This window comes from Amblyomma americanum, chromosome 5 (assembly GCF_052857255.1).
Source record: "Amblyomma americanum isolate KBUSLIRL-KWMA chromosome 5, ASM5285725v1, whole genome shotgun sequence".
Lineage (NCBI taxonomy): Eukaryota > Metazoa > Arthropoda > Arachnida > Ixodida > Ixodidae > Amblyomma > Amblyomma americanum.
Window position 1 is genome coordinate 59541824 of NC_135501.1, and position 27002 is coordinate 59568825.

The 27002-nt window shown below is 45.2% G+C and overlaps 1 pseudogene; it reads right to left on the minus strand.

Annotated features, from left to right (window-relative positions):
- Positions 1 to 734: 734 nt before the first annotated feature.
- On the minus strand, positions 735 to 26244 carry LOC144133909 (dermonecrotic toxin SPH-like; annotated as a pseudogene).
- Positions 26245 to 27002: the final 758 nt, after the last annotated feature.

The following is a 27002-nucleotide window of genomic DNA, read 5'->3' on the forward strand; positions in this document are numbered from 1 at the left end:
AATCTGACTGGTATCATTCTTTACTTCTTGTATAAATTCTGTGTGCACCAAATAAAGCTGTAGTGGAAGTTAGCGCTTGTGTTTGTCCCCTGTTTTGTTGCTGCGCTATGGATCATAATTCAATTATTTATGCACTTTATTTGTCTTTCTAAACTATAATTGGCTAAAATTTCAGAGTGCGCTCATTATGCGGCAGGGCACAAAGTTTGGTTTTCTCTTTGCATTCACCAGGTCACCTCTGCAGTTGACTCCTTTAAGCGAAAAGGAATGGTAAACGAAGAAATCAGTTTTTCCAAATGAATGAAGTGGTGAATATTGGTAGGGCTAAGTGCTTCCAATGTCGCGCCCTGGTTTAAATGCGTTCCTCAGAGATCAAGACAGGCAGAAGAGAAGAAACGCTCTTCGACCTTCACCGCAAGTCGTCAAGCGAAGTAGGAATGCCGCCACGCAACATGGTAACTCAAGAAGCATTGTGTCAGCAACCGTTCATGACCTTTTATTGAAGCAGACTGGCGGTGATAAGTGTCCTGTCACTGTTCTCTGCAGTCGACAGGGCATGAAAGAAACTGCACAGCGCCAACGGTAGTGGTGAGCAGCCGTGATTGTCGTGTGTGACCGTGATGACAGCCGAAGAGACGCCCATGAACCCGGGCAACGCAAACGGCTGTGATGTGTGCGTCCTTGCGTTATGGGTTCAGTTCATGGGATGCCAGTACACGCATTGGACGGCCACTTCAGAGAACAGCGTCCGGCAGCAGGCCCTTCTTGACCTCTCCGGGCGGGTGAGGGGCTGTTATGACCGGACCTGTAGAGAACTACGACACACCATGCGCAGGTCGAGCCATTCTCCACACAACGGAGCGGACGTCCGATAGGGTCGCAGCATTCCTCACTTAAGATACCATCTGAGACGCGCGTCAATGTCAACTAGCCATCGGAGCGCGCGACGGTAGTTTCTATCACGGGTTGTGCTCGTTGCCGGCCTGCCATCTAGGGATTCCGAGGGACTTATGAGACTTGGCCGCCGCTATAAAAAGCGCGCACTTAAGATGCGCGCTTAAAACCGTGAGGTGAGGAGTTTAGGGGTGGCTTCCTGGCCTTAAGGCGCTAGAATCCAGGGGCTCTCAGACATGAGGCGAGGAATCCTTGTCAGCGGGTGTATCTGTTGCCAAACCGTCCTCGTTGTTTCGGATGACGCGGTTTTTGCGAAGGGCATCTTTCTTTTCAGATCTCTTTCATCTCTCCTACTGTATGCATGTTGCAGCGATTGTGGCTCAGCTTAAGCCAGCGGGCAGGCCCGCGTACCTTCTTTTTCCCTTTTTCTGCAGTCGCAACAACAACATGGGGTGTGCGATGGGGAGTCTCTGTACCTATTGTTGTTCTTACGCGCCTCGGCGCTCTTTCTTACCTGTGTAAATAATGTAAATATAAATGTGGGTTCGTTCCATAACGAGTCTTCTAAGAGCGTCCCTTGCTCTTCGGAGCGGAGGTATCTTCCTCACAGTTCCTTGTGGCAAATTAGCGTGCACTTAGAAAAGCTTTCTTCAAAGGTTGATTTCCGTTAAGTGTGTGATGATTTGATTTGAGTGGGTAACGAAGTTCACTAGGATATCGCTGAAATTAAATCTAACTGCTTGCCATAACTAGTGCTAACTATATGGCAATGAAACGAATGAATGAATCATAAAGAATTAATTCCTTTACTAGGCATAATCTCCATAGCCGGGTGGAGAGACTCCCATAAGGTTAGCGTTTTGCCAAATTACATTGACGTCATGTCTGTCTGTGATGTGCGACGCACTGCTTTTGAAGAGAGGACTCAGGTAACAAAATAAAATCAGTTTTCATGAGCTGTGGTCACTGTATTTTTTCGGTGTCTTAGCGCTTGAAGGGATTCGATGCACAAAGAGCTCGCACTGCATGATGGCTTGTAATGATGCAGATCACCATATGATCTTTTGTACTTTTCTTACAGGACTTCTGCATTTTTTTACTATTTTTGAGCAAGTATAATGGAAAGGCCTTTCTGTGCAGTGTTTGAAAAATATAGTTAATATCATAATAATCACGTTTTTACTTTCACTGAATCTGTTATATTTTCTATTGGTGCAATATTTATTGCAATCATATGCTGCCGTTGACTGTTACCCTCATGTAGCTGTCTCCTGAACCTGTGTGTAGCAGATTGAGCTGCTTTTGCTCCAGGATCTTGTCACCTAGGAATAAATCGATTAATATTGAATACGGAAATAGATCGTATTTTCATCGCGGCGAAGTGCCATTTGTGATGTTCTGCACAAAGGGGGCAAATGTTGCTATGCATTTTGGAACATCTCCCGACAGTGGAAATAGCATGAAACAAATCACCGGGCGTGCTTGTGAGGTCGTTTCTCAAACAATGCGTCTCCAGGTTATCTGCGAGCCTAAGCAGTCCAGCAAATTCCTCTTCCTTGAGAACTTTCAAAGCGTTGCCAGGAGAATTTGTCACAATACCATCGATGTTTCTTCTGTAAAAAAAGCCAAAGAATTGATCCTTGACATGTCTTTAAGGATACACTGCAATAGCATTAAATATGCTTCCTTTAATTTCATTTATTTCCTTCCAAATGCCTCTCAATAATTCATAAATGTTCTACAAGTGAAAGTGTGCCGAACGCCATTGTTTCATGTTACCTCAGTAGATATATGCAAGCGGCTGCTTTTTAAAGTGAACTATAATTACAGGCAGAATGTTCGGAGAGAACGATAAATGCAGGTTACAAGAGAGGCCTGCGCATAACGATGGAGCATATTAGGCATCAAAATGATTAAGCTCTGGTTGTAAGCAAACAACTGCAAACGTTGTCGTAAAATATACGGGAAAACGACGCAGGAACCTAAATGGGTGTTGAAACAATTTCTGAGGAGAGTACGGAAACTTCCTCAGTCAGCGCATTTTCTCACTACGAACATTTGAGCCGAACAATACACTTCTACACGCAGTAGACAATCCACAAACTAGCGTTAAAGTTGGCGAGCTCTTTCCGGCGACTTTTTGATGCTGTAACCTTTTCTTTCGCAAGCTCCTGCGTAATTCTCTTCAAAGAAGGCGATTGTTTAGATTCTTTCAGGAGTTGCGCAGCTACTGTGGCCGCGGCTAGTCAGTAGTGTGACTACTGCAGGTCAGAAAGCTCCGCCCCTTGTAGAATTCCCGCGTGATGAGCGCCGACCTTTGAGCGCGCAATAAGTGACAAGAAGAGATGCAAAGGCCCGAAGACGGTGAAAATTGAAGTTTTAACTACACATAACTTAGGTTCTACATAACGTATTTAAAAAACTCTTACTGAAGGGACACCACACTTTTCTGAGAGCCCCTTTCAGACCCCTTTAAAACAAAATTACCAGAAGATAGCTAAGAGTTTCTATACTAAGGGTACCCTGTAGAGTGGGTCTTTCACTAGGTGGAATTCGAAAGAATGTCGGTGAAAACAGAACAGCGTTTTTTTCTGGTGTGACAAGCCAATAAGCCATTGCCGCAGTCCCACACCTCCCACCAAGTAAACTGACACCATCGTTATTGTTCGTCCCTTCGTTCTAAGCTTCCAGAGCTTTCGCGCAGCTCGTGAAGGCTGAGCTGTGGCGCAAACCTCCGCTTTAGGTGCAGCTGCACGCTGATCTGTATGCGGCTGAATGCGTTGTTGAGCCTGTAAAAAGAAGTGGGTCAGTGATACGCTGCGAGAATTCGAGAAAGCCGCGACAGTAGCGAGGAACGCTGAGGGCGCTGCACGACAAGAAAAAACAACCGCCTGTTCCCGCAGGCAGGATAACCCGAAAAGCGCCGGGAGGCAGCGCGTACGTTGTCTGGTCGGGAGAGAAGCGGATCATGCCATGGGCTCCTTGAGTCGCGAAAGCAGTGGCTATTACTATGCACACTGCCGAGTTAGAAGAAGAGAAGCGGGCGAAGCCGACGGCACGTGACACAGTTAAGGCGTCTTACCCACAACATAGACCAGTTACCACAAATATATATGTCCTATATATAATATACCGGCGAGGACAACGTAGGCGGCACGTTTCTGGTCCCCTTGGCAGGAGCGTTTACGGGCGGCTTTTGTCACTGCAGTCTGCAGCTTCACTGAGAAAAGTGTTTACAGAAAGCTTCTTTTTTTGCTGCGAGGTTGAGACATGGTAACAACTCAAACATGCATAACGCTAATCTCAATAGCACTGCGCTTCAAAAAACGGCGGAACTTCAAAAATAACATGGTTTGATTAGGTTTGTTGGGGTTTAGCCTCCCAAAGCGACCCATGCTATGGGAGACGTCGTATTGAAGAGCCCTGGAAGTTTCGACCACCTGGGGTTCTTTAACGTGCACTGAAATCGCACAGTACAAGGGCCTCTAGAATTTCGCCTAAATCGAAAATCGATTACAAATAGCATGGTAAACCGGAGCAACGGCTGAATAAAAGCTTAACGTATAAAGTACGACAATTAGGACCTTTTTGAGGGGGTCCATTGAGGGTGTTCAGTGTATTTATTCGATACATAGAGCTGCGCTGAGCCTTTTGATGACCGATTAAACGCTCGAAGAACACATGAACGGTAATTAACGGATTTGTAATAACGAAGCTTTGGTGAGGCACCCAGAAGGGGAAGCAAGACGACACAAGAGGGCGGGAATATTGAACATTTCTTATGAATAAAGGAGGCTGATCGGCGGAAAGGGAAAGCATGCGGCTGGGTGTAAGAATGCGCACACGGCCTTTTAATACAGTTACACTACTTGACGCAATGCTCTCTTGGAGAGCACTAACTCTGAAGTCGATAAAGCGAAAATACCTGCATTTTGTCTATTGAAAGAACGCAGAAGGCGCCTTCAATCTCATCCCTTTTGATATGTTACCGCGTTCAATTCAGAAGACTAGCTTCAGAGAAAGCGGAGCGCTTATACGCAAGAAAGGAAGGGAAAGTTCAACTCGGGGTACGGCTGCAAGCGGTCGCTTTCAGAAGCATGCTGCGAAGATCTCAAGGCGTCCTCGTTATATTTTTGCTGCCAGTCTATATGGCTGGGCAACACCGCGATTCTCCTTCAAGCAGCTGAATTCGGAGTCCTTTGCAACCTATGACCTTTTAGACTTATCTGACGGACGGGAAAGATGATATCTATTTCGCTATTCTGCATATTCATTCGACATGATGAGTCCTGCACTGCTGGACAAAAAAGAAAACTACTGTTTCTCAGTTTGAGGCACTAGAACAGAAATAAAAATGCGTACAGATTATATGTTTTAAAAAAAAGCTATTCGTTACTTCACCAATTTTGATTATACGCTCCTGTCGATGACTTACTTTTACACTACCAGGTTGCACCAGTTTATAGTTTGTACGAAAATTAATTAGCAACAATCGCTGCGATACGACATTAAGGCTACTAGACTTATCACACGAGAACTACACCGGCTTATGTCCTCCAAACTCCAGAAAAATGATTTCTTCTTGTGACACTCAATAGACAATTAGGATGCTGTGCTTGAAAATGCATCTCTTTCTAAATCATCTAATGTGCATGATGATTGATATTGGAAGAAGTAGCTTGCGCGCAGTTCGTGCCACCTTAACCTAGAAAGCGATGGAACAAGCATGTAACATCTATAGTTAGTTTTTGTGTGCATATAAAAGAAGTACGTATAATCTCTATGTGTGTAAAAAGTGCTCGAGGCGGGTCGAGTTTCGGTGAAAGGAAAAGGAAGAAGGGTGATGTGGCAAAGCTCGAGGAAGGTTCTAGGCTCCTATGTAGCAGGCGAAACAGATCGGGAGCGCACTTGGCATCTGAAGCACTGCACAAGCTCTGTGACCGGGCACGGCACAGGTGAGACTGGATGTGGCGGCACATTTGCGTCGCGCATGTTGCTTTCAGGTGGTGCGCTGTCGGACGAACGGAACGGCTCAAAAGGCATTCCTAAAGCGATCAGCGTTATCCGCTTCGTCGATGAAGCGGACAATATATCGGAGGGCACTCTGTGTAGTTGCGGTGGAGGAAACAGCGAAGGTCGTGTCGCCGACTGTTGCGCAGAGTAGATCGAGGTCCCTGTATGTAGTGATGAAAGAGGTGCGCGCACTGGCATGAGCGGGGAACATAGAGGAGATGTTCCACATTCTCGAGTTCACTGCAGACACTATACAGGGCATCGCCCTTACTTGTGATGCGGTGTTTGCGTTCGCGTGTCCATACACAACCAACTCGTATTTGTAGAAGGGGGGATTAGGCCCTGCGGCGAAAATCTGCGATCAAAGCAGATGGCATGGATGGTCTTGCCTGTAGGGATCCGTGGGTCGGAATGTAGACGCATTAGGTTGCGGAGGACGACATGACGGGCAACGTCGAACGCCATCACTTCATCACTGAGAGGTACAGCGGTGTCATCGTGAGCTGCCTTGGCAAGCTGATTATCCGAATCACTGCCTGCGATGCCATTGCGGGATGCGATCCACTGCACCACAATGTCACAACCAGTTCACATAGATCATTGAACTTGATTTGGTTTTTCAGCAGCGCAGGGGACAAAGGACGTGACAAGTGCACAGACACGGCGCCGTGTCTGTGCACTTGTCACATCCTTTGTCCCCTGCGCTGCTGAAAAACCATGTCACACCAACTTGCCCAAGCTTCTACAGTATCACTGAACTTGAGAAGACGTTGGGAGCAAAGGAGCACACGGTCAGGGGTGCGCAAGAACAAGAGAGCTGCCCGTGAGGGAGAGTTGATCACGACGCGAGAGAGTTGTGTATTTTCACGCAGAATAACTGCCGCTAGGTGCAGTCCGGCCAGTTCAGCTATGGTCGATGACCAGTGGTGGCTCAAACGGCATTGTTGCTCCACTCCGAGGCCGCGCGCCGTACACACTGCAGTGGCAGATCAACAGCAGGCGACCGATCATGACCGCTGGCGGCCATTAGCTGAGATATGCAGCCAATGGTGAGGTTCGGTCTCCAGCCATCCAGTGATAGGGTATCTTTTCACAGAAGCTTGAAAGAAGCGAGTATATCCGAGTTACCGCTGACACAGGACCGAATGAATGCGAAATGGGAAAGGGAAAATGGACAGCTTACAAAATAGGGCCACTGGTGTCACATCTTTTTACGACTCTTTCGTTTTCATTTAATTTAATTCGTTACCATAGGCTGCTCCGTCCGATAGTGCAAGCAGTGGAGAATGAAGTCAGGCTTGCCGTGTAAGGAACATGCCCATGATGTCCTCCGCTTCGTGTGAGTGCGTCCCACACCCATGCAACACTGGTGCCGACGTTGGCGAAAGACGGAGAATTACTACGTATCTGGCACGCGTTATGAACTTTATCGACGGTCTTTGGGAAAAATATTAGCGCGACTAATCGGGGAAGCATGGATTCTGCGACTCAGCCGGTCTCGATGCCGCGGTAGTCGAGTGGCTCACGACGACGCCCCGACCAGACCTACTGTGCCAGTGATTGGTAGTTTACTTCCACATTCCCGGTTGCTGTCATACCCCTGACAGCAACAGGAAATAAAATAAAAATGGAAATATATCATGACATATTACGGCTCCTGAGGTATTCAAGGCGCAGCATGGAGACAGAAATGAAAACTACGGCTAGGAGTCTCACGGATCAAGTCATCTTTGTTTTCACATTCGTATCTCTTTCAACTTCCGCTTTGACTTCTGCTTTGTTCATTTCTTTTTTGAAGCTTGGCAGTGATCTATACTACGATGAAGCGAGAAGAGCAGCTGTTAACGAAATAATTTTGGAATATTTTGTTCCCTATACTAAATTATTTAAGTCAATTCAAATTAAACGTGCCGCTTGCGAGAGCCCCGTAGATAATGGGCACCTGAAATGCCTTTGGGAAGTATCATAAAAGAGGCCAGTTGCTGTATATGTTGAAGCCTCTAATACTGCCTGTTGAGCAGTCAATGGCGCCGCAAAGGTGTGCTTCTAATTATTTCGCCGCATAGCTATACTCACCGGGTGCCTGTATTTATCAGTCAGGACGTTTTATTCCTTCGCTTTGATACGAACGCCGCATCTGAGGTCAAGTAAGGAGACCCTCATGTCGTGTCCAGTTCAGGGCAGCTTCGTTACGGCCCCTAGTGGCCTTAGAGCTGCTTACGAATAAAGAAGTTAATGGTAGGCAAGAATCATCACTTGAAAAATCGACGTATCGTGTAGGTGCTGTCAGCCGTCCAGACGTACGCCTTCTCCACGTAATTGCGAGCGGAGGTGTTGTGTGACCGTCCAGCAGTGACGAAGGACATCCGCAACGTGGGGTAGATGTCAATGAAGCGGTTGTTGGCGCCATCACCCTGCCAGCGGTGGCGAGTCACGCCGAGCTCTTCGTACGTGTTCGCAATGGTAGACAGGAAATTGTTCCTGCTGACGTCGAAACGTACGGCAGTATATTGTACAAGGTCGTAGACTGTATGGAAGATGCTTGGTTTAAAGGGCGATTTTTTTCGCACTTATTTAAGCACGGCGCATCAGTAAGCATACAGCCTGCCCCCCATTCAAGTGCCTTTGCTGTAAACTCAGCATCTGAATGAGCCAAGCGTTTCGCATGCTTTATGCGGCGCAGGAGCGACCAGGGCTTAAAAAATGAGGCAAGTTTCCTCCAGCATTAAGCTCTTGAAAGAGCACTGATCAAGTCGGCTGAAGACGAAGGAGAAAGCTGGGCTCAGCTATAAATCACAGAAGATTACAACTTGTGCATTGTGGTGCTTTCCATTCACAAAGTCTGCCAGTTCATTGCACACAACCAGAATGGAAAAAGATAAACTTTACTCCACTTGACACATGGTTAACCTATGTTCACATTCTGCTCCGAGATCCATCTTCAGGCGAGATACAGAAAATTAAATCTGCTGTTCGCCTGCCCTTAACATCACGCCTGCTAGAACTTGTAGCAGCTGTTAGCTCTGCGGTCCTGCATAAACTTAGAAGTATAGATAAATGTCGTCATCGCTTTCCCGGTCGTGATGCATCAGCGCAGTGAATTTATGGGGTGGTGCAAGGAGGAACCGGCAGGCTCTAATTTTTCCTTAACTTCTGGTTGCAATTTATTGCCTTAAATTGGGATGATTGCCTTAGGGCTGCTATGCTTACATAATGTAGAGAAAAGCGTCAAAACATCTTCAATTCCTGTTTACAATTTACCATCAGTGCCACGTCCACGTTTCTCCTTTGTGTGCACTTCAAGCTATTATTTGCGTTAATCGATAGGAGAAGAATGGCATACACATTGAGCGTGTTGTTGGCCTTTCCGTCCGTCCCGTGTCCGCTGTGTTATCTCAAACTGTCCTAGCTCCGCAATGCATAACTACAGATCGCTACCACGCAAGGCTGAAGTCTGCTTTCGCTTTGCTATTATTTCTTTGAGCCCAAGTATGCTCGCTTTTTTTTTCTTGCGCTGTAGCCACAAAATAAATTTCTGCGCCATTGTTGGCAGTCTATCTATGTGGCTTGGCGCCATGCAATCCAAGAAGTTCATGCCTTAGAACCCTATCTGCTAGCAACAATATGTCATGCTCGTTGGTTACTAAGAGAACAGAACATTTGAATTTTCAAGAAATACACTGGAGCTTATTTTGGTCTGCACTACACAAATCATCTACGGCCGCTAAGTTGCTGCAAGAAAAAACGTGAAAAAACTCTCACTAGAACAAGTTATCAGAGATTTCTTTGCTAAGTGTGAGTGGAAGAGCTTGCTAAGACAACAAACGAAGTCGCATGGCACACTCGCTTCCAAAGTGCATCGAGCGTAGCAGATCGATCGCAGAAACAGCTTAAGAACCATTAGATGCCTCATTTCTGTCTTAGTTTAATGTTTCTTTTATTAGGAACACTAAATGCCTTCTGTCGCACAGCGCTTTTTCTTACCTGGGCGTCCACGTTACGCCTAAAATCAGCCCCACCAGTTGCTTTTCCTACAAAACGCTGTTCGGCCTTTGGTCTGTGGGAGCCCCCCGCTGAAGTCTTTCAGTTTACAAAGTGATGTCCTGGTCGACATAACAATGTGCGTCAGCTTCCTTGTTTTTGCACCTTTCCCCACTCCTCGGTCTTCTCATTACAAAGCGCGAGAAAAAAATCAGTCATGCAGTGAGGTAGAAATAGCTAGTCTTACCCACGTGGTCAAGCAAGTCAGAATGGGTATCATACGTCGACAGTGCTTGGAGTATCCCTCTGAAGACTTCCTTTTCATCCGTGCTGAAGACCGAAAACAGAACGTTTACCATGCGACTTGAGGGAACTGAAAAATGAAACCAAGATCCCTGAATTCGATCGCCGCGAACAGTTAGAAGGCCGGCAAGTAATTTTAATTTCAATGTAAGCACTGGCTTTAATTGTGCGTCGTCTGATGTCAGCTATGTGCTGCAAACATTTTCTGTCGGAGTCAATATATTGGTGAGGCAGATCTTCCTTAGCAAGAGCGCAATTGATGAGCTCGTTGACACCTTAAACCACGTCTCAAAGGCAACCTCCGAACATATTAATGAAGTAGCCGATCTCAACTTTAGATAATGTTATCATTTTAAAATTGGACTTCAAATTGCGACGAGACAGGAAATTCTGTCAGGACTCCTAATACACACATTTACCTGATTCGAACTTGATGGGGTAAAATCTTGAAAGTAAACTTGCAATCTTGAAAGTGCATGTCATCGCAACCGTAATCCTAGTATAATAGGTGAATGCTTTCTTCGATCCCCGCTCAGCAGTTACAGGGCGCTGCGACTACATTTTCCCACCGGTGCACGCACTCTGCGACGGTTGCCTGAAGGATACCGAACACAACAATGGCGTGCGCCACTTCGCCGGAGCGCTCCCTCCTTTCTTTTTTTCTTCCCTTCCCCTTCTTTGCCTCCTCGCAGTGGCAGGCCGTGACTTCCCCTACGGCTCAATGATTGCTGCCTAGTTATTAAAACATCTAGTTATTAAAACATCTACATTGTTCCTTCGTCTCAGCGCTTGTTTCTGTTGTTTTATGTGGTTTTAACGCCCCAAAACGACTCAGGCTATGAGGGATGCCGTAGTGAAGGGCTCCGGAAATTTTGGCCACCTGTGGTTCTTTACAGTGCGCTGACATAGCTCAGTACATGGACCTCAAGAATTTCGCTTCCATGGGAATTCGACCACAGAAGCCGGGATCGAACCCGCGTCTTTCGTGTCAGCAGCCGAGCGCCATAACCACTGAGCCACCGCGCAGGCTGGTCTCAGCGCCCATCTTTTCCGCCCCATTTTCCTCAAGCTTTTGGCTTTACGACATAGAACACGTTTTTCTGTCCCGTTCCACTTTCTTGGGTCATGACTCTGACGCGACAGTGTTAAGGGCCCCGTGTCGCAGAAAAACCGTGGTCGTCAGCGTAGGTTGTGAGCGAAAAATCTTGCAAGCGAATTCATAAAAAAATGGTGCTCATTCAGCGCTATCATGCGGAAAACACAGAAGGCCTCCTCTTCGCACTGTACGGCGCTGCCCCGACAGATGGGGCGCCACTCGCCCGCTCCTCCCCTTCCTCACGTTTGAGCGCATTAGGACCGTGCAGGCACTGGCCCGAGGATGCCCTAAAACCCTTGCGCTTAATAAGTTTTCTCGCTCCCTTACCTTCATACTTCCAGCGTGCGTCACTCCAACCCTCGTGTTTAGGCGACGCGGCCACTTAACGCTCACAGCGCGATTCCTAGGTGCAGCGTCAGATGCGGGGTGCCTCTGAATGAAACCCCTTCATACTGAAAATAGCGACACTTTTCGCCACTCCCGCGTTTTCCTCCTCAATTGTCATCGCCCACGGCTGTGCGCGCAGCGCACGGCACGCTTCGCAGGCCATCGCGCGCCGATGTTCGCGCTTTTTTTCAAGCTCTATTATCGAACACAACCACAAGCTGTTGCTGCTTTTCTTCTCCGTTATTTTCAGTTCAACCCTGCTTCCTGTCTTTCAACGCCAGCAAACCCAGAGCACATGCGTGGACGAAAGCTTCTTGCAAGATCACGATCACTACCTCACCACCTTCCTTCTCTACGATGTGACTCCTCTTCAATCTGGACCCTCACCATTGTATTGAAAAGCCCATTTAACCGACCGCATCGGCAAATGCACAGTTAATTCCTCTTGTCGAAACGTTAGCCTGCAGATTGAGGCTTGTCTGAAAATTCTCATTAATCCTTTATTTTATACGAATGTAATTTTTCCTGTTGTCTCTGTACCATGGCTCTCCAGGTAAGGTATTTTTTGTTTGGTCACTGTAAGTATTTCATCGCGTACATTGCTCTCCATTTGTTTTAATTGCATGCTTTTATTAACATTCCTGCCTTTGTACTTCCGCAATCTGACCAGTCTAAATCGCGGCAGCCATTTGAAACGAAAAATACACTTGGGACAGAATGGCGTTCCGAGGGTAAGGAATTCTGAAATGTCAGCAAATGGGACGCTCTTGCGCTGTTGCGAATGTATCCACCACTGGCTGCACTGGTCCTTTGTTTCTTGCCTGTGCTCTTGCTGCTCTCTTCAAGATTGTGAGTTGTCCATGCACTTATGAAAGCGTCCTGTATACAAAAACATTTAATAGGTCGTTAAATTCATCATCAGTAACTGAATTGGCCGTTATACAGAAGAGCACATGAGATGCACTACTTTCTTTACGAAGCCTTCAGCTTTGTAGACTGAAAAACTACATTATACCGAGACCTGAGGTCATCATACAACAACTGGGAGAAACCAACTTTTACCACAAAACGGAGCGCCCTACAAACTGGGTGTTTCAGCGAACACTGTCATATATTCGTGAACACAGAGTTCGTCAACCTATCAGCAATTGCGGCTGTTACGCAGTATAACTATTGTTTGATTACGTAGCTGATGAGCATGTCGTGACACACTCAAGACCTCCAATCTCCAAAGCGCGAGGAAGAGTACATGAACAAGCATCAAGCGCGTCAAACAGGTGGCGGGAATGCTCCGAGGCCGCCTGAGACAAAGAGTGGTGGGCTTGCCTTAACTCCACAGGTGTTGCACGAGGTTTAGAGCGAGACTCACGCCAGCGTTGTATTTCGCTTGTCTTCCACGTAGGTTTCCCGTTTTGATGTCAACGTAGAAGAGAAGCATTTTGTCGCTGTGCCTTCTTCCTCCTGTTAAAAAATAAACATGAAAGAAGTCTAACCGCGTGGCTGGTCCGGGCGAAGTTGACGTTTCGTGAGCGGTAGCTAACTGGGACAGCACGAGTAATTCAAAACGCTAAATTAATAAACGTTAGGAGAAATGAGAGCCAGAAGAAGTGATTAACTCTGTCTTGAGATTCTGCTGTTAAGGAAGAAAGGATAGAAAAGAGAACATGGCAGAGAAAAGTGCCGGTTCGCAATATATAACTATAGTAGAAAAGCGGTGCATACATAGAAAAGAGCCCACGTTCCTTATGCACGGCTTACAATATCACCTGGGGTGTTCCTCTGAGAGTCATCAGGACCCCAAGAATAACCGCTATTATCAGCAAGCGCTTACTGTTACTATAATCGTTAGGTTGATGGTGTTTCTCCACTCAACGCCTGTACTGATCAGGGCTGTTCGATGACCCCTGCTTAAACCGTTTTGCCAATATACTACATCTGCCGCCACGGCTAGTACTTTGCCTCAGCGAATCCGCAGCCTCATTTCTCAAGTTTAGGTGCACATTCACTCCAACAACAATGCATATGGTAGTTGTTACCGCAGCACCTGGGCTTGCATAAGCCAGAGCTTGCCTGACCGCGTTACGTCTTGTTCATGTTTGGAGAAGAGCGATATTGTTTGAATACAATTTTTATTTTTATGACCATCATTGATTTCACTCTCTACGCGCTAGCGGAGCACATGGAAGACGTACTGACGTTCTATATGTACTCCAACTTCTTGTAAAGCATAAGCTCTACTTGCCCCTTTGAGCGAAAAGCCGTCTGTGTGCGTGTGCGTTAACACTCGATATTACCTATAGAGTATGGCATCTTTAAATAACCTAGAAGATGGCGGTCAGATTAAGGATTGGTCAAAGTAGGTAGCTCGGGAGAGGCAGCATGCATCGCAAAAATTCCACCGGCGGCAGCACCTGCTACCTCACGGCAGTGGCCAACCGCTTAATCTCTACACCATTGAGCCAGGAGTGGTTTAAGGACTCCCAGGATTATATCAATATTAAGTCCAGAAAGACGAATTCTGTATATATTGGCATTAACCCATTAGCTACCGCGTCATACCCTTATTCGGAGCGCGGGCCGCGGCACGGCGGTGACTGCCTTCAAGAATTTAGCGCGCAGACTAGAGAAGGGTGCGGTAGCATCCCAGTGGAGGCTACGTATAGCTACGCTGAGGTTGAATTGCCAGGTGCGTGGCATGGGGTTATATCCCGCCAAAGCGCACGACGACTGTGTTCAAAATGTGAGCGAGTGGGCTTACTTACGTCTTGTCATACGTATTCTTTTGTGTCTGTGCCGACTATTTTCATTACCTGACGGGAGCCCCACTAATAATAATAAAGCTGCCTTTATTGCGACCCACACAACCCTAGTGTTGGCCACACGCTAGGATTCTCAGCAGCAGCTGGGGCGTCGCGATACGCCCTCCCCGTCTTTCCCTATTCCTGATGCAATGCTTTATACGTAAAGGCTGCGGCTTCGGCAGGCTTAACCGTCGCACAGGTATAGACATGTAGCGGCGCTGCGCCGCCTTGTTTGTAGCACGCGGCAGCGCTGGCTCCTGATGCTACGCGCCGTGTGGATTAAAATACAGCACAAACCCAACGCTCGACCTGCTTGCCTCACCTGTCTGCGCGCTCTGCATTTCGTAGGAAACAAGCCCCATATCTTACGACATGGCGTCAAGGACGCAATGATTGGGGTGACGCTAAGTATCCGGCGGTGTCGAGGCTCTTGGGTCGTCCAGCGTCGTGACCTGCTAGACCTCTTTCAATCTGGAAGCGTGCCACTTGGACCCTCAGTCGTCATTACACTTGCCTACTCTACACTTCCTGACACGCGATATCAGTGGCAGGTTCGTTCTGTTGGAGGCCATCGTAGCCCTCGACGGTGTTACCGTAGTCTTTTAAGCAAGCAATTCTCCTCGACGCGCTGCTGGCCGGGCGGAGCTGATGTTCGACGGCCCTCTCACCAGTCGGCGCGCCCTTCCGAATACCTTTGGTAGCGGTTGCTCTCGCACTAATGACTCGTTGACACTGAGGTACTGATTGCACCTTCCATTTCCAAAGTACGCCTCTCTATCTCTAGGCCAGTAATCACTGCCTCAGCCATACATACGATGGACTTCTCGAAATAGCGGCCGACATGAACTTCGGACAATAACATACAGATGATGACGTATTAGGTGGTCACTAGGCTCAACTTCTCTAAAACGTCAATTTGTCATGACCTCGAGGTGCCAAAGCACAGAGAGCATATGAAACGGATTTCTTCGGCGCACATGCTCGAATTTCTGCCGTTCGCCAGCTTCCAGAGCGCTTCACCTAGCATTCTCTGCTAATAGTTCGTCAGCGTCCAGAGACCCTTACGCCCGCAGTTTTTGACGGGCCTTTGTTCACCATCATATGTGCGTTCGGCTTTCTGGCCATCAGCGTTGCCCATCAGTTGCGATCTCGTACGCTAACCCCTCTACGTCAGCACCACTGCATACCGCGTAGGAAACAACAACCTTTCTCAATGTCGAGGTGCGTACGGCGTTGCACAGCTAATCGGCTCCATTGCACCGCAGCTGAAATTATCGACTATAAATCCACCACCGGAGCTTTTCTTCGCCAGTGTGCATGTCAGCAGCAGACACGGCAACATGCTAAGCAATCCCTTTTGCTTTGCACTTCAGGTCTTTCTCGGAGCCCTGCTAGCGCCGCGTGAGTGGTATCAAGCGACACGTGCGAACCATGTTCAAGGATTCGATGCCGTATCAGCAGTACTGCTTTCCGACGGAGTCATCACTGAACCACACCAACCTTGGCTATCAGCTTCCACACCTTTGACGACATCGGGGACGTCATGTCACGTGGCTCATCCATCGACTATAAATCCACCACCGGAGCTTTTCTTCGCCAGTGGGCATGTCAGCAGCAGACACGGCAACATGCTAAGCAATCCCTTTTGCTTTGCACTTCAGGTTGGTAATCTCAAATATGAACATTGTTATCGAAGTGACGATCATTTTTTAGTGCTGCTGCCCTGCCCACTGAGCGTTGAGTGCTTTCTGTCTTGTGTTATTACATTATCGAAAGATCTGTTGTCTTGTGGCGATATTGAAGCAAATCCTGGTCCAACTGAAAAAGAGATGCTATCGGAGTTACTAGCAGGCCAGGGTAAGATTACTTAAACAATGGAGGGCCTACAGGCATCACAAAACAAGATAGAAGACAAGCTTTCCTCTTTAACTGAGCGGATTGACGGTATTGAGAGACAGTTATCCGGCCTAAATGTCTTAGCCACGAAGGTGAAAGATATGGAATCTACCATATCAGAACTTCAGGGGCAGCTTACTTTAGTTAGAAACCAGATGGATGACTTAGAAAACAGAGGTAGAAGAAATAACCTTATCATTTACGGTATAGAGGAGGACAGCATTGAGTCTAACCATGAACTGGAAGAGAAAGTAACAAACGGCGTTTTTCAGGAAAAGCTGGGTTTAACGGTAAGTGGCGTCGAAAGATGCCATAGAATGGGTAAAAAGGAAGCAAGCAAGGTGCGACCTGTCATTTTAAAACTGCTCGATTTCCGTGAAAAAATGTCCATATTACAATCATGTCACAAGCTCAAAGACTCCGGCATATCAATAGCTGAGGATTATTCAAAACGAGTTCGAGAAATACGTAAACAGTTATGGAAAAGCTGTAAAGAAGAGAGAGACGAAGGAGCCAAAGCAAAGTTATTATTCGATAAACTAAGCGTTGATAACGTCCTATTTGGTTGGGACGAAGCGAAAGGTTCTCGCTTCAGGCTTAGAAAGAAATCAAACTGACTTCTCACCAATAAACCTCGGACCCTGAAAATATTAAATGTTAATTGTAGGAGTGTTCTAAACAAGACTGCTGAGTTGGAGGCTCTTCTGCTTTTGCACGATCCAGAAATTGCGGTTTTGACTGAGACTTGGCTTAACGACACAGTATTTGACAGTGAGTTTGTGCCCACTGGCTACAGTTCGTACACAAAAGACCGTGATGGTAGAGGTGGAGGCGTTAGCATACTCTTTATGTCAACCTTGCGAATTTTCCCAATGTCTGATATACCCAATGTAGAGTGTCTTTTATGTAAAGCATACTATGGAAATGTTAGATATGTTATTGCAGCAATGTATAGGCCCCCTAGTTCTACCGTTTCCGTTCTAGACGATCTCAAACAATATTTGTACACGAATGTCAAACTTGGTGATCGTATTATATTGTCAGGTGATTTTAATTTACCTAATATAGACTGGTCGACGTTCTCACTTGAAAAACATGACGCTTTAGGTGAAGCAATGTTGGACATTGCTTTTTCCTTTGATTTATTGCAAATTGTGGAACAAAGCACAAGAATTCAGGGCAGTTCTCAGTCAGTCCTTGACCTATTTTTTGTCAGCGGATCAATAGGCGCAGATACAAATTACGAAATAGTACCTGGAATTTCAGACCACGAAGCTGTCCTACTCACCATTGCTGATGCCGTCTTGGATAGCAAGCCTAAATATCCATCTTACCCAAACTTTTCTCGAGCCGATGATGTATCAATCATTGACATACTTTCGCTTAACTTCGATGCCTTTTCAGATAGCACAGATGATGTGCATTCGCTTTGGTGCAGGTTTAAAAAATTAGTAAAAGAGTGCATTGACCGTTTTGTCCCGCTGATAACTAAAAAGATAAACGGCAGGAACCCCTGGATCTCCCGTGAGACGTTACGACTCCAAAGGCAATTGAAGCGTCTTAAGAAAAGATTGAAAATCCATGCTGCACAGGCGGTCAAAAACAAGATTGACGAAATTTCCTCCTGCCTTAAAAATAAAGTATATGCCGATAAACAACGCTACTATGGTGAATCACTGCCCAGTTTCATACCTACAGCTCCAGAAAAGTTTTGGCGTTCTATTTCTCCGACTTCCAAGGAATGTGATGTGTTTCATGTTGATGGTAAAGATGTGTGCGATGGCAAGCAAATAGCAAATGCATTTAATAAACATTTTAAGTCCGTCTTTACTAAAGATAATGGCGTAATGCCGTCTTTCGAATTACCTACGTCACCTATACCCGATGTTAAAATAAGTGAAACAGGAATACTAAACATGCTTTTAAATCTGGACATTAAAAAGTCTTGCAGGTCCGGACAACATTCCAAACACATTTTTAAAGCGGTATGCAGAATGGAGCTCAAAATACCTGCACGTTCTGTTCACGAGATCATTGTGCGAGGGACAAGTGCCGAGCGACTGGAGGACTGCCACAGTGAAGCCACTACATAAGGCAGGAAAAAAACAGTGCATTCAAAATTACCGCCCAATTTCTTTAACATCTACGGTATGTAAACTTTTGGAACACATAATTCATAATCATATCTCAGAGTTCTTGGAGAAATATAATATACTTACGAAGCATCAACATGGTTTCCGAAAAGGCTACTCTACAAATAGCCAATTGGTTCTAACAGTGCATGACTTTGCTAAAGCAATTAACAATGGGAAACAAATAGACGCTGTTTTTATGGATTTTTCAAAGGCTTTCGACAAGGTGTCTCATAAAAAGTTACTTCACAAATTAGGCGCAATACTAAAAAATTCTCAACTAATTAATTGGCTTGCGGCTTATCTTGAGAACAGAGAACAATTTGTTGTTTTTAATGACCACCATTCAGAACGACTTTCAGTTGGCTCTGGCGTCCCGCAGGGCTCGGTGCTTGGGCCTCTTTTGTTTCTTTTGTTTATTAATGATGTACTGCATGGTATTCCCGTTAAGGTTAAACTTTATGCTGACGACTGTGCATTGTACTCGGAAATAGAGAATGCCGCTGACCAGGAACTGCTGAACAATGCCTTAGGACAAGTTGTTGCCTGGTGCAAAGCTTGGCAAATGTCAATTAATTTTCAAAAAACTGTTTTTATGACCATTACACGCAAGAAGCACAAACTTAAATATCCATTTGCTACTAACGACATATTTCTCTCCGAAGTAACACACTACAAGTATCTAGGACTCTGGATCACTAATGATCTCACTTGGACTGAGCACCTTGAATATGTAGTAGCTAATGCTAACCGCAAATTATTCTTCTTGAGGAGGGCTTTGAGACTTTCCACCCCTTCTGTCCGTCTGCTCGCATACAAAAGTGTAATTCTGCCGATACTAGACTATGCATGTGTAATCTGGGACCCTTTCACCAAGACTAACATCACCAAGATGGAAATGGTGCAAAGAAAAGCAGTTCGCTTCATATATAATAGCTTTGGACGTACATCAGTAACCGAACTACTAATGAAAGCAAACCTGCCACCATTAACGCAAAGAAACCGTGTATCACGACTAAAATTGCTCTTTCAACTTATTAACGGTCATTATAAAACCGACCTCACGGGAATAATTAGTTTTTCATCTGGGTATATTCTACAAGGCAGAGACACAGTCGCACAATAACCGCCTTTAGCACCCATAATAACTGTTTTAAGTATTATTTCTTTCCCCGAACAGTAACTGAATGGAATCTACTAACCAATGATCAAATTTCAAAATCATCACTATTGGCATTTATTTCAGGTATTGTTTAGAAATGTGTTGTCTTTAACTGTTTATACGCTCCATGGATCTAATTTGTATTATATGCTTTGTCTGTGTTATTGTTTTCATTATGTATTTATTGTATCCCACCCTGCTAAAATCCCCAGAGGGGATTGCAGTATTGATAAATAAATAAAATAAAATAAATTCAGGTTGGCGCTTTGCCGCCTACCAACCGCACCAGCGGCCTCTCCGGGCTGTCGGACGGAACTTCCAGCGTCGCATTCATACAACATGGGATCCGCACTCGCTCCTGGGTGAACGCAAGTGCAGAGCTTCGTAGTCTAAACATGAGGCTAACATCACCGCTTTTTATGCCTTTCAAGAAACGCCCGCTCCAGTCCACTAAGGCACGGCGTCCAGATACAGCACCGTCAATCTGCTTGCCTGCGGGCACACCACCTAGATTTCCGACGTCAAATCTTGTGCTTCTAGTACCCAACGGCACCCGAACTATTTCTTTGCATAGCTTAGTTCTCACTCTTTTCCTTTCACGCTACTGAGGGGGGGGGGGGGGCAGCTCTAGAGACGCAAAATTGCCCTTGTGGGCAATGCGCCACCTTGCTGGTGGCACTGGCGGGTGCTTAGCTTTTAGAGCCGAGTGCTGTGAAGAACAGATATATCTAAACCACAGCGTTGGGCCTTCTTTACTCGTCCTTCAAAGCGCCCTGCAGCTTGGAGGAGACAATTCCTGTGTCCTAAGGACATACAGGGCTAATACGGCAATCTCGGAGCAGGCGAGCGGCGGCCTCGAACGCGACAACATTGAAGCGCACCAATCTTGTCGCCTAAAGCATTTCGGTTATCTCTAGCGGGTACGACAATCCGGGGCACAATCGAGGGTCAACACGGTCACTGGTTTTGGTGGTTGGATCATATCGAATCTTCGCGACTTTTAACTCTGCTTCTGGTTGTTGCCTACGGGGATGCGCCAGCAGTTTTTTCTTTTCATTTATGCTCATTTTTTTCATGCTGTTTATGACCATCACTTGGTCTAACGCATGAGCCATGGATTCCCGTGTACCTCCGCACGACCGGAAATTTAAATCACGATTAAACGCAGTGCATTGGAATACGTGGCTTTCCGAACAATGGCAAATGCGCGCGTAACTGTGCCGGTACTGAGCGGTGACAGCGACATTTGTATGCACGGTTCACGAAGAGCAAATGGCTTGCTGGACTACTGCGACGGAAGTACCAATGACGCACTGAATAGGAGACCTAGCAACAAAGGAGGCCACTGGACGGTGGCAGGAATTGTTGCAAATAAGTAGAGAACGATTCTTTACGATGGTAATAAAAAAAATGTACGCTGCTGCATATAACTATGAACTGATCAGCCCAAGACTAACACCACAACTATAGCCATGTCCGAACTGTTCAATACGTATCAAGCGTTGAATAAGGACTTTTGTCTCTTCTATTCGGTGCATAGGTAATTAAAGGAAAATACAGAGCGAAAAGAATGAAGAGAACAAGAAAAATTTAAAACAGGACGAGCGCTTGTGTGTTCCTTTCTTCATTCATTCTTTTCGCACTGTGGTTTGCGTCAATTACATGTCAAGCATTGTGACAAAATATCTCCTGAGGTCTCGACACAAAACAGAAAGATTCTAACATTGTGTTACAAATTGTAAACTTCACTTAAATTTGAACACATTAAAAAATCACATTTAATGCGAACGAATTGCACCTACTTTTTCGAAAGCACTAGCGCAACTGGATTCTTAATTTTATTTATTTTTTTTATTTAAAATATACTGTCAATCTCCAGAGAGATTGTAACAGGGGTGGGTATAGAAAAACAATTTTACAGTATTATTAACAAAGAAATATACTAGAGAGAGCGGCACAATCGACTGGTTACATTAATACAGGACGTGTCAAGGGATATGTACAAGGAAGTCAAGAGGCAACACAGAAAACTTACTGTGTTTCAAAATACATAAATAACAATGGTAAGTACACAATTTGTAAAATTAGGATCATAAAATACATGCAAGTAATGCAGCACAATACAATGAAAGCAGAATGATCAATGTGATAATAACACAGATACCATACAATAGTTTTACTCTGCGTTTGGCCACAATAGTGCTTCTTCTACAAGCTGGGTAAAGTTTTCAGGCGAGCTTTGTTGTGCAATTACTGGATCAAGTTTGTTCCACTCGCGCACTGCGAGAGGAAAAAAGGAGTAGAAAAAGGCGTTGTTTTTACACGAAAATTCGTTAATTGTGAGAGCGTGTTTGTGGCGTGTGTTTCTAGAACGGTTGATACTAACAAAGGCTAAGGGATCAATCTTAAAGGAATTGTTAAGCAGTTCAAATAGGAACTTCAAGCGGTGTACCTTGGCTCGGTTAGTCAGCGTCGGAAGGCCTGCGAGATGCAGTAGTTCAGTTGGGGAATCGGTGCGGCGGTATCTGTTGAATATGAAACGAACAGCCTTGCGCTGCACGCTTTCTAACATGGTCACATCGTTTTTCACGTACGGAAACCAAGCTATGTTGGCATATTCAAGAACTGGACGAATGAGGGTGACATATGCGAGTTGCTTAGTGCAAGGAGCAGAATGACGCAGCATACGTTTGAGAAAGAATAGTTTGTTCGTAGCTTTTTTGTGACGTTTCGAACGTGCGTTGACCAGTTAAGATCTGATGTTATCGATACGCACAAGTACCGATACTCCTGCACTTTACGTAGTGGGACGTTGTTGAGGCGGTATTCAAATTTTAATGGTGCCTTTTTCTTGCTAATTGTCATGGAAACTGTTTTGTCTGGATTCATAATCATCTGCCATTTATTGCACCATTGCGCGACACGATTCAGGGCGTTGTTAAGGTTTACTTGGTCATTGAAATTTTTTATCTCTTGATAGATCACGCAATCATCTGCGAATAGGCGAACTTTGACATTTATATCCCTGGTTATGTCGTTAATGTAGAGTAGGAACAAAAGCGGAGCAAGTACTGAGCCCTGTGGGACGCCGGATAGAACAGGAACCGTGTCTGAAACTCATTCACCAAGCTGCACAAACTGGTAGCGATCTGCAAGATAGTCACTAATCCAGCGAAGAACCGGGCCGTCTCCAAATAAGTTCTCTAGTTTAAATAACAATTTTATGTGGGACACCCGATCAAAGGCTTTTGATAAATCTAAAAAATAGCATCAATTTGTGACTGGTCGTTTATGCCTAATGCGAAGTCATGAAGGGTTTCAATTAGCTGGGTAACGGTAGATAGGCCGCATCTAAACCCATGTTGGTTTGGATTAAGTAGATTGTGTTCTTCTACAAACTGGGTCATGTATCTAAGTATTATATGCTCCAGTAATTTACAGCAGGTGCAGGTCAGTGAAATGGGGCGATAATTAGTCGGTGAAGATGAGTTGCCTGACTTGTGCACGGGGACTACTTTAGCTATTTTCCATTCTGATGGTAAACGGCCTTCCCGGAGTGATTTTGAATAAATAAGAGAAAAAAACTTACTGACTGGTTCCGCATACCGTCTTAGAAAAGCATTTGGGATTCCGTCCGGTCCGTTGCTTTTCTTCTCGTCTAGACTCAGCAAAAGCGATAACAGTCGGCTCTCAGATATAATAGGAACGCCTGGCAGTTTGACGTGGGCGGTAGTGCTGGGCCTGCATTCAGGAAGGTGGTTGTCGTCTGGCGTAAAAATTGACTGAAAGTACGGGTTGAATGAATTTGCCTTTTCTCTGCCTTCCTGGGGAGATACCGGCGGATGAGGGTTTGTACATTGATTTATATACTGCCAAAACTTATACGGGGCTCTTTTGATAAAATTGTTTAAAGTACTACTGCAGAAACGTTCTTTCGAGCATTTAATTTTACTCTTAAGTGAATTTGTTAATTCCTGGATCCGCAATTGGTAGTCTGGGACAGCTCGTAACTTGTTAGATTTGCGTAGCCTTTTTATTTTGCGCTTCGTATGTATTATTTCACGCGTGATCCAAGGATTTTGCTTACGGATGACCTTTTTGTTGAGGGTACAAAACGGTCAATGCAATGCCCAATATGAGCTTTGAATTGAAGCCAGACCTCGTCTATGCTGATTTGTTCGTTGGTGCAGAGATCATAGAAGTCTGGAAATTCGTGAGCAAGGTATGTAAGTATGGCTGCGTCATCTGCTCTATTAAATACGCGTACACTTTTAAATGGACGATGAGAGCGGATGACATTCGGTAAGGGCAAGGTGCACACCACCAGTTCATGGTCAGAAAGGCCTTCATGTGTATGAATGTTAATTGTACCGCGGAGGAAGTGATCTGTAACAAATATTAGGTCGAGAATTGTTGTGGACGCTCCCTGGATGCGAGTGGGCGTGGAAACAAGCTGACTTAGATTAAATGTGAATAAAAAATCAAGCATTATGGAGCTTGCCACAGTTCCTGAACCCAGAGAGCTCCAGTCAATTTCTGGAAAGTTAAAATCTCCTGCCATTAGTATCCTGCTGCCAGACATATGCTTTAACATGTAATCAAACAAGGGATCTAGGTACGAGTTTTCTGCGTTTGGTGGCCGATAAACAGCGCCAACGTGCGCGATACCATTTGTCAGATAAATCTTACACCAAACTGCTTCAACTGTTGGAACGTCCGGCATGACTGAATATTTTATGTCACCTTTAATAAGCAGAGCGACGCCCCCTCCTTTTGATTCTCTGTGTTTTCTTACAATTGTTTAGCCCGGCGGCACAATTTGAAGGTCTGAAATGTTTTTTTATAACCATGTCTCTGTAACTGCGACAATATCGGGTTTAAAGGCCAGCACAATAGCTTCAAGTTCATGTGTTTTATTTGTAATACTGCGTGCATTTAAGTTGAGTACAGTTATTGACGTTTGCTCCTGGTGATTCGATTTCCAGTGTTGTTTTGATCTTCGTTTTTTGGCTTAACTGGAACAATGCCACTGCTCTCACTATCCAACATGAAGCGCTGACCATTTATTTTCACTTTGTCATATACCAGAGATACTTTTTCTTTTCTATCACGGTGTTCTTTAGTGCGGTCCCATAATTTTTTCCTAACATTCCTGACAGCAAGCGAAAAATCTTCTCCAATGGAGAAACCGGAATCTTTTAGTTTAGAACATTGTTTAAGAATGCTAAGTTTGTCTCGGTAGTCAAGAAACTTCAAGATTATAGGCCTAGGCCTAGTTTCGTTGTCTTTACTTGGTCTGCCCAGACGATGAATTCTTTCAATGTCTGTCTTTGTAATTCCAAGTACATCCTGAAAGACCGTTTTCGTGACAGTTTCATGCAAAGTGTCTGTAGTTTCATCCTCCTGCTCCTTAACACCATAAATAATTAGATTAGAGCGACGGCTTCTGTTCTCAAGCTCATAGAGTTTGCTGGTCATGGTAGCAAGGTTACGTTCTAATTCCGTAACTTTCCTGGCGCACTCCGTGAGTTGCGTTTCAAGCCCACTAATTTTTTCAAGCTTCTTTTCTATTGCAATAAGCTTCTGGTTGGTTACAGCTTTACCTTTCTTAATTTCCTGAATGTCTTCAGCAATTATCTTCAGCTGTTCAGAAATCGTTTGGTCAATAGGGCCGGGATTTTCTTCGATATCACCGCCAAGCAAAAGCTGATATCGGAGCGACACAATAACATTTAAGAGCAATTCACAAAGCGGCTGAGCGTGACAATACAGTAGAAATCGGAAGATGTGTAGCTTTTTCTGCCATGGCTGTCTTGTCCGGTTGTTCCGTTATGCCTAAGACACCTAACACGAACTCTTTAAATGTGCGAGTTTATTAAATATGTTAGTTTATTTTGCAACCGTTGCGCAGAAATCATTTCGTATTGTATATCTCTTTCGTGGATGGCAGGTACAATAAAAGGGTTGCTAGCGTTGAAAATGTTATTTATTCAGGAGTTAACAGAGCATTTATTTTTGTTCTAGTAATAGTCTATGATACGGATGGCCAGGGTCTCCCGTACCTGCGCTGACTGCGTCCTTCATATAGGAGAGGTACTCATCTATGCGCGTCTCACGCTCACAGTCTCGGACGTAGTCGCAGCCCGGGCCATGGTAGAACATGAGTGCCGTGCCGTTAGGGGCGAAAGCCACGTCCGCTACTATGGCATTCACTCCTTGCACCATGAAATGTTCGAACTCCTCAAGGCTGTTGGTCATATGTCCGAACACGTACACGGGCCGAGAGTAGTCGTCCGCGGCGTGCGCCTGGAAAAGAAGTCAAAGCCACGTTGAGCCCCTTTTTCTTATAACTAATGAGTCCTCTCGAGCAAAGCGAAAAGGCGAGCTGCTTGGTAATTTTGCACGGGTAGAAACATTGCTGGACACGGCACCGTGACCGTCTTGAAATTCGAAGGGCTGCGGATTTTGCACGTTATTTCGCAGGCGCTACTTGTGTGAAGAGCAGCGGTTATTGTCTAATTGCGATGTCCTGTCACAGATATTGTTTTGATGCACTAGAGTGTGTACGGTCTTTGCCATCTCGAATTCTTGTTTTATTATGGTATGTTACTCTCACTGTCGGATGACACAAAAATCAATGCTGGGCCTGTGAATACAACTGAAGGGGAAGCATTGAAAGCCCTCTGGATGACTGTCCAAAGCTTTGAAGCTAATCTTGCCAAGATACAATTAGTAATGAATTAAAGGAGTGTTAAAGAAAGGAAGTATGCTACGGATAACAAAGCCAATGAGCTGACGATCAGTGTGGTAGCCCTAGAAACAACGACATCGTCACTTAATAGGCCTGATTTTTGTGTTGTTGCCGGCAATGGCGAGACATATCTCGCAGCATTCTAGTTTTTCCTCAAGATATGGAGATGGGGAAAATAGATTGCGTCGAAATAAGTGGCTTTCCTTTGGCATCGGTGATGTACAAGTTGGAAGATGGGCAGATTCTGACGAGAAAATAGTGTTTTGTTCAGAGCACCTGTGTTCTTCAGTAGCTACTTCCTAACTTTAAAGCCAAATTCATATCTGATAGCAACAAACCAGCTATAGCAATGATATTATCTTTAAATACAAAGAAAGCATACTTTTAAATCTGCACAAATTGAAGATTGTAGCTTTGCAATCCGCGACAAATTTTTCCGCTAAAACTCTGAACCGAGAAGCAGGTTCACCCAGTTTGCAAAGTCAGAATTCAGGTCTTATAGATAGGCGTTCGATAAACTTCGAATGTGCAAACAAACATATGTCTATGACCACGTCACTGATTCGGACACATTAGTCACACCATA